Source organism: Oreochromis aureus, linkage group 14 (genome assembly GCF_013358895.1).
Source record: "Oreochromis aureus strain Israel breed Guangdong linkage group 14, ZZ_aureus, whole genome shotgun sequence".
Classification (NCBI taxonomy): Eukaryota; Metazoa; Chordata; class Actinopteri; order Cichliformes; family Cichlidae; genus Oreochromis; species Oreochromis aureus.
In genome coordinates, this window is record NC_052955.1 from 35,104,744 (window position 1) to 35,112,457 (window position 7,714).

The 7,714-nt window shown below is 40.3% G+C and overlaps 1 non-coding gene across 1 annotated transcript; it reads right to left on the reverse strand.

The window, feature by feature from the left end:
• Positions 1-6,935: 6,935 nt before the first annotated feature.
• trnaf-gaa lies at positions 6,936-7,008 on the reverse strand. Its single transcript has one exon. It is a non-coding gene; the product is annotated as a tRNA-Phe (tRNA).
• Positions 7,009-7,714: the final 706 nt, after the last annotated feature.

Genomic DNA, 7,714 nt, shown 5'->3' on the forward strand with positions numbered 1-7,714 from the left:
TTTTGTGCTGCTTACTTCCATTCACCATACACATGATTTAATGAAAGAAGAAAATATAGACTAGCAAGTCAGAAATTTTGATCATTAAAAGAAAAACTAACTATGTTTGGGAATGTTTTTCAGCTGCCTGAATGGATAGCATATGTTGTGTTTCGGACTCTACTCCATAATTCGTCTCCCTTAAAATTATTATTATCACATTAGGAAACAGGCAGCGAGAAAAGGATGGCCTGTACATGCACTGCATCTTGAAAACAAATGGTTAAAACATTTTCCCAAATATGAACACATTTTTTGAATTTTGGCATGAAAAAAAATGTAAATGGCGCAAAAAAGCCAAAAGCAACCATCAGTGAGCTACAGAAATGTGCTGCGAATGAAATACTACTGTATACACAATGAGTAGCAACCCACACAAAAACATGTAACCCAATGAGCCACTTTTATAAACACTGGAAATGCAAATGTTATGAGTATGTATACATTTTTTTTAATTATACACTTATTATTATTATTATTATTACTACTATAACCTTTTTAGATGCCTGTGTGTTTGCTTCAGTCTAAAACCCTGCTCTGTCATGTGTGCAGCCCTGATCAGAGGAAACCTGTCACCTCTACAGTGTGTCAGAGCTCTAACCACTGGGGATCCCATCAGCACACACCACCGTACTTCATCACTTCTAATTTCTAGGGCACTTTAAATTTCATCTCCCTCTCTACATCTCCAGATCCACTTAATTGTACATGACACGCAGATTGCCAGAGTCATCAGATGGATCGGAGAGGGAGAGAGATGACGGGAGGAGAGGAGGAAGGGGGGGATGTCAAGTAGGATTTGGTCATGCTGACACCCAGATTCAATTACTAGTTAAGGTTTTCGGAGGCCAAACAGGCCGCTGGCTTTTCCTGCGAATCATGTTTGCATGCAAATGTGCAGAATGTGCATCCTCACATTTTAAGATTTTAAATAGCTAAAACTCTCACATTGACACACCAGTCATAGTTTCAGTGCATTTGAGATATCTTACATACCGAACGAGTGTTGTCCACTTTTAGTAGGATGATATTAGGATTGTTCAGTAAATGCTCAATATCTGCTGTTTTGATGATAACAATCCTCAAGGTCGGCACGTCATGCAATAATAAAGTAAGGCTTAACATGGCACAGCTCTATTTTCTAAGCAGCTATTAGCCAGTTTGCATTTCACTGGGTACTTTTCAATCATAGACTATGAACAAAAAGTGTTGTTTCTAAAGCTTAACCTTCTGAGATATTGTTGCAGAAAATTTCATCTTTTTAATGTTTGATTTAAAAGACATTCAAGGGAGAAAAACAATACCTTGTAAACTCACAGTTAGAAAAAAAGGGGGCAAAAATTATAAATCTGGAAATATTGGACAGATGCCAGTAAAAATGTCATAATTGTGTTGGGATTATTTTTTTATTTTTTGTGTCATCTTTTTTCTGTTTTCTTCTTGTCTGCTCTTCTTCCAGTTCACTTGCTATTTTACTTTTAGGGTTACTGTTTTCACTTTCGTCCTTTGTTCTTTTCCCACACTAGTATCTCATTGTATGTGACTGAGTTGACCTCATTTACCATGTCTCACTTGGGTGTATTTGGTATCAATTTGTCATTGTTTGGGGCAAATGAATAGTCCGTTTGTTTGGAAAAAATGAAAAGAGACCTGAAAGTCTCTTTCAACTCTCTTGTGTGGCAGCTGGTCGAATGTTTATGAATACACGGGGGTCTAAGAGCTACATCTTTTTAGGTCAATTGGTATGTGTATGTATGATCAAAGAGATTACACAAAGTGGCATTTACTTTTCCATTTCACAAAGAATTTCTTGGCTTAGTACTTTGGTAAATGGCTGTTTCCATCTTGAGCTGGTGATGTTACTTGGAACCAATCCACTTTGATATTGTGATATTGTGGCCCTGCCTTCTGATAGATCTTCAATCTCAATTTGAAAGTGTTAAGATGTATCTGTCCCACTACGCAAGGGGGACATGGCTACGCGCAGGCAGGAAGGGGGAGTAGAAGTTTTTGGAGGGTCAGTTTTTTTGTGTGGTTGAACGAAAGAAGGCGACCATTAAAGTTGGAGTTATCATGCCAGTTGTGTGATTATTGGACTGACATTGGTAGCAGAGGATGGCTGCTGCTGGGAATTACAAAGTGCCACCTTCGTTCGATGAGAAGGCGTCTTATGAAAGTTGGAAAAATGAAATTGAAATCTGGAGACTCGTTACAGACTTGGACAAAAAAAAGCAGGCTCTAGTGATTACTTTGTCGCTATCGGGAAGAGCGAGGGAAAGCGCACTGGAAATCGCAGCCCACGACCTCAACACGGATACGGGGATGGGTGTTCTTCTAAACAAACGGGACTCGATGTTTTTAAAAGAAGAAAAAGATCGACAGTACAAAGCTTACAAGGAATTTGATCGGATCAACAGACAAAGTGGCACGTCGATGGTGGATTACATTATCGAATTTGAACGACGGTACAACACAATATGTAAGTTCAAAACGGAATTACCAGATGCAGTGTTAGCATTTAAGCTGCTAGACACCGCGGGGCTAAATACTAAAGACAAACAGCTAGCACTTACCGCTTGTTCCACCATACCTTTTGATAACATGAAATCAGCCTTGAAAAGGATTTTCAGCGATAACGCCACAAGAGGGCAATTCCGCTTACTTCACAAAGTACACAGGCAAGCGTGCACATAGTTCAAACTCAGAGCAACCCCAAAGAATAGCTGCAGGGACTAATCCACTTGACAAATATGGGAGGAGAATAAGATGTGCAGTATGCCAAAGCACTTATCACAGGGTAAAAGATTGCCCTAACAAAACAGAACATGTGAAGTTGGCAAAAGCTGAGGGATCAAAGAGTGATGTTGAAGAATGTAATATTACTCTGTTTTCAAACGAATCACCCTCTGATACACAAATCTTCATGATGGAAGCTTTGGGGTCCGCTGTAATTGACACTGCTTGTACAAGAACTGTGTGTGGAGAAAAATGGCTCGCAGATTATGTAAGTGAGTTATGTCAGAAAGAGTTGCAAAAAATAAAAGATGAAAAGAGCACAAGGCTGTTCCGCTTTGGTGATGGAAAAATTGTTCAATCCACAAGGAAAGTGACAATTCCAGCAAAAATAGGACAAACTAGATGCAAGATAGAAACAGAAGTTGTTCCAGCAGATATACCGATGCTTTTAAGCAAGACTTCATTAAAGAGAGCAAGCGCAGTCTTGGATATTGCTCAAGACAAAGCAACAATGTTTGATCAACCTGTAAAACTTGAACTGACGTCTTCTGGACTCTATTGTGTAAACTTGAGAAATGAGAGCAACCTTAATAAAAACCAGCTAGAGAAAAGTGAGACACCTAGTGATGAAGATGAAATTCTCATTGTGACAGAAAACATGACAACAAAGGAGAAAAAGACAGTCCGTCTTAAACTACACAAATAATTTGGACATGCATCAGTTGACAGACTGCAAAAACTTCTGTCTTGCTCAGGCAATAGTGATGATGAAAGCACTACAATCCTGAGGAATATTATAAAAAACTGTGAAACATGCATCTGATACGGTAAACCAAAACATAAGACTGCAGTGGGTTTACCCATGGCTTCAACATACAATGAAACTGTTGCAGTGGACCTGCATGAGCTTGAGCCAGGACTGTGGTATCTACATGCCATTGACCATTTCACAAGATTCAGTGCAGGAAGTATCATCACCACAAAAAGACCCAGGGAGATAGTGAAGCACTTTATCCACTCCTGGATAAGCATTCACGGTCCACCGCGCAGACTATTCAGTGACAATGGCGGTGAATTTAATAATGAAGAAATAAGAGACATGGCGGAGAAATTTAACATTGAGGTTAAAACCACTGCAGGGTACAGTCCGTGGAGCAATGGCTTGCTTGAAAGGCACAATCAAATCCTTACTGAAATGTTACTGAAGGTAAAGAGAGACAATGAGTGTGACTGGAAAACTGCTCTGGACTGGGCTTTGATGGCAAAGAACTGTATGCACAATGTACATGGCTACAGTCCCTACCAACTTGTCTTTGGACAAAATCCAAATCTGCCTTCAGTCCTTACTGACAGACCCCCAGCTTTGGAAACTGAAATGAGTACATGAATAGCCCAGCACACTGCAATGTTGCATGCCATGAGACGAGCTTTTACAGAGGCTGAATACTCTGAGAGGATACGAAGAGCCCTTCACAAACAGCTGCGATCCATTGATGACAAATATGAAACGGGGGACAAAGTCTATTATAAAAGGACAGACTGTCATGAGTGGAAAGGTCCAGGGGTGGTCATTGGCCAAGATGGTGTAGTAATACTTGTCAGGCATGGAGGAACCTATGTCAGAGTACACCAGTCTAGGCTCAGAAAAGTGGATGAACCACAAGTGAACATGGAAGAAACCGAAGAGGAAATTACTGGATCCATGGGTTCCATTAATGTGGAGCAAGTAAACAACCTTCAAGTGACACTGTCTGAAGATGCCAAGTCATGCACAGATAAAAACAGAGTTTAAATATTAGTGGTGAAGGAAGACATCTTCTCACAAGCCAAACAAACTGAACTTGATAACTGGAAAAGAAACAATGTGTTTGAAGTGGAGAAAGATAAAGGTCAGAAATGTATATCAACAAGGTGGATATGCACACTCAAGGAAACACCAGGGGGCATTGTACCCAAAGCTAGACTGGTTGCAAGAGGCTTTGAAGAAATAAACACTGAAGAACTTTCCAAAGACTCACCAACATGTTCCTCCGAGTCCCTGAAGATGGTCATAGCAGTAATATGTCAAAATCAATGGAAACTGAACTCTATGGACATTAAAGCAGCTTTTCTGCAAGGTAAAGATTTAACCCGAGACGTGTACATCCGACCACCTGAAGAAGCACAGAGCAAAGGAACTATATGGAAGTTGAACAAATGTGTTTATGGCCTGGCAGATGCCTCATTATTCTGGTACAACAAGGTGAAAGAAACCATGCAGAAGCTGGGGGGCACAGTGTCAAAAGTTGATCCGGCTGTCTTCTACTGGCTAGATGATCTCTGTAAGGTGACAGGGGTACTTGCATGTCATGTAGATGACTTTATGTGGGGTGGTTCAGAGATGTTCTCCACAGTAGTCATCCACAAACTGAAAGCTGCTTTTCAAGTTGGACGAGAAGAACATAACAGCTTCAACTACATCGGGATGGAGGTTCAGTCTCTTCAGAATGAAATACAACTACAACAAGATACGTACAAAAAAACCTAACCCTCCAAAAACTTCTACTCCCCCTTCCCGCCTGCGTGTAGCCATGCCCCCCTTCACTGGACACTTGTGCAGTGGGACAGATACATCTTAACAATCTCCCCTTTTTCTTTTAAGGACAGGAAAACAGATTAGAACAATTTCTTTTTTCTTTTTGAACAATATAACAGCTAAACATAATATAACACTCCAAAAGCACAACTAATCTGTGAGTAAAAAGAAGTTAATAGATATTTAAGAAACAAAACAACTAGCAAGTATTTATTAGTTATTTTTATTTTGGAAATTTAGGCCATACAATAAGGATTCACAGCCGCCAAGTTTAATAAATGAGTAGATAGTGGCCTCATGTAATAATGTTACTATCCGACTGAATTTGGTTAATGTTGATTTAGTCAAAAACAAAAATAAATCTGATCAGTATGAGCTGTTGGCAAATAACCCAAACTTGAACTACGGTTTAGGTGTGTTCCTGCTTACCCTGGTATTTAGGCATTGAGCTGCAGACTCTCGTAACACATCCGAGTAGCTCTTCCCTAGACACATCAGATGCCTCAGTACATGGATTATCCACATTGTCCCTTAGGTGAGGAACCCAAAAGAATGAGGGGTATTCCCTGTACTGAACGCATAGGTCCGTTGCTATTTGACAAATCTGAATGCACTGTGAAGTCATGATTTGAAGACAAGCAGGAAAACCCATAAAACAGTCCCCACTGCATCAGGAGTGAAGGCAGCAAATGGAGAAGGGCCTGTAGCAATACACAAACTTGCAGAGCAGGCCCATACTAACTCCAAAAGCTTTAAACAGTAAAATAGGGCAAAATATAGGGTTTAACATCTCAGGTAATATACTGAATGGTGGCTTTATTAAATTAAAACATAGAGAAGGATGCAGATTCCTACTTGTACTTACACTCTGAGGTGAGGAAAGGAAAATGGAAAAAAAGCATTCATAAAGAATAAATTGCCACATTCTGGGGTCAACAGTAGGAACTTGTTTATAGGTGTAGGGAGGAAAGGGAATGCCGGCTATAATTCTGTTTAAGACCATAGTAAAGGTCAGAGTAAGGTTGAAATAGCTCTACTGTGTATCACACTGCAATTGGTACATGTTGCTTTGGTAAAAAACAAAATTAGTAAGGAACTGAACACTGTCAGAACAAGAGTTGTCTTGTGATTGACAAAAGAGTCTGATGCTCTTTCATCTGAGCTACCCAGGCTCCAAAAGTCACACTTTTGTCATCTGGTCCACACATTTAAATATATATTTTTTCTGTTCTGTAAAAATGCTAACTTTTACTGTATGTACTGGCGAGGATTTGCAGTTAGATATTATTAAATCATTATCTCAGACAAAAGCCAACGCAACCATTTAATTCTAGGGGGAGACATGCCCCCCTAGGCTGTATTATGAAGTTGGATTACCAACCCTACCAAGACGTAGGTCAATCATAGAGTGAGTGTTCTGCAGGGTGGCCTTCTACATATGCTACCTGCACTTGATGGACTTTGCTAAGCTGCACCATCTGTGTTTATATTTTGATTCGATATGAATGACCCGCTTAGTTGTAGGCTGTTTTATGAAGTCCTACCAACAAACCTACCAAGACCTAGATGGTGATCAAAATGGCTTTGCCGAAACCCAGGATCGAACTAGGGTCCTTCAGGTCTTCAATCTAATGCTCTCCCAACTGAGCTATTTCGGCACATTTTGAAGCAGAAAGGGTAAGACTGGGATAGGCATGATTGGGAGGATTGATTTGCCTGATCTAAACACAACTGGCCTCCTCGTCTTTCCTCATGTTGTGCATTTTCCATTGTAGTTTCAATCAAAATTAGAAATGCTACTCTGGGAGATTGAGATAACTGCTGCCTGTTGTGCAGTTAGTTTCCAAAACACGTTATTCATGGTTACTAGGGCTGCCACGATTAGTTGACTAGTCACGATTACGTCGACTTAAAATCGTCGACGACTAATTTAATAGTCGACACGTCGTTTGAAGCTTTGTAAGATCCTAAAGATGCAGGAATAAGTAGTAGGATTTAAGAGTGTAATGACGGACTGAAACAGAAGATGGCAGCACTGCATGTACAAGGATGCCAGCTGCCGTTAAACCCCGAAGAAGAAGAAGGAGCTGTGTCCCAGAATTCATAGTGCGGCCCTGCTCATTTTTCAACAATGGCGGCAGCTAGTTAGTTTTAATATCACTCATTATTCTTTCTGGGTCACAAAATAAACGTTTAACATATTTTCAGGCGAGAATGTAGCTGTGTAAACCTTAAATATCTGCTCAGTTTATCAAGACATCACATATTTTCAAAAGCGCTCCGATGTTTTCGGAGACGTCTGTTACCCACCAGCTCGATAGCTAGCCGGGGTTGAAGGCTCACTAGAGCTGGTGAGAACACCGG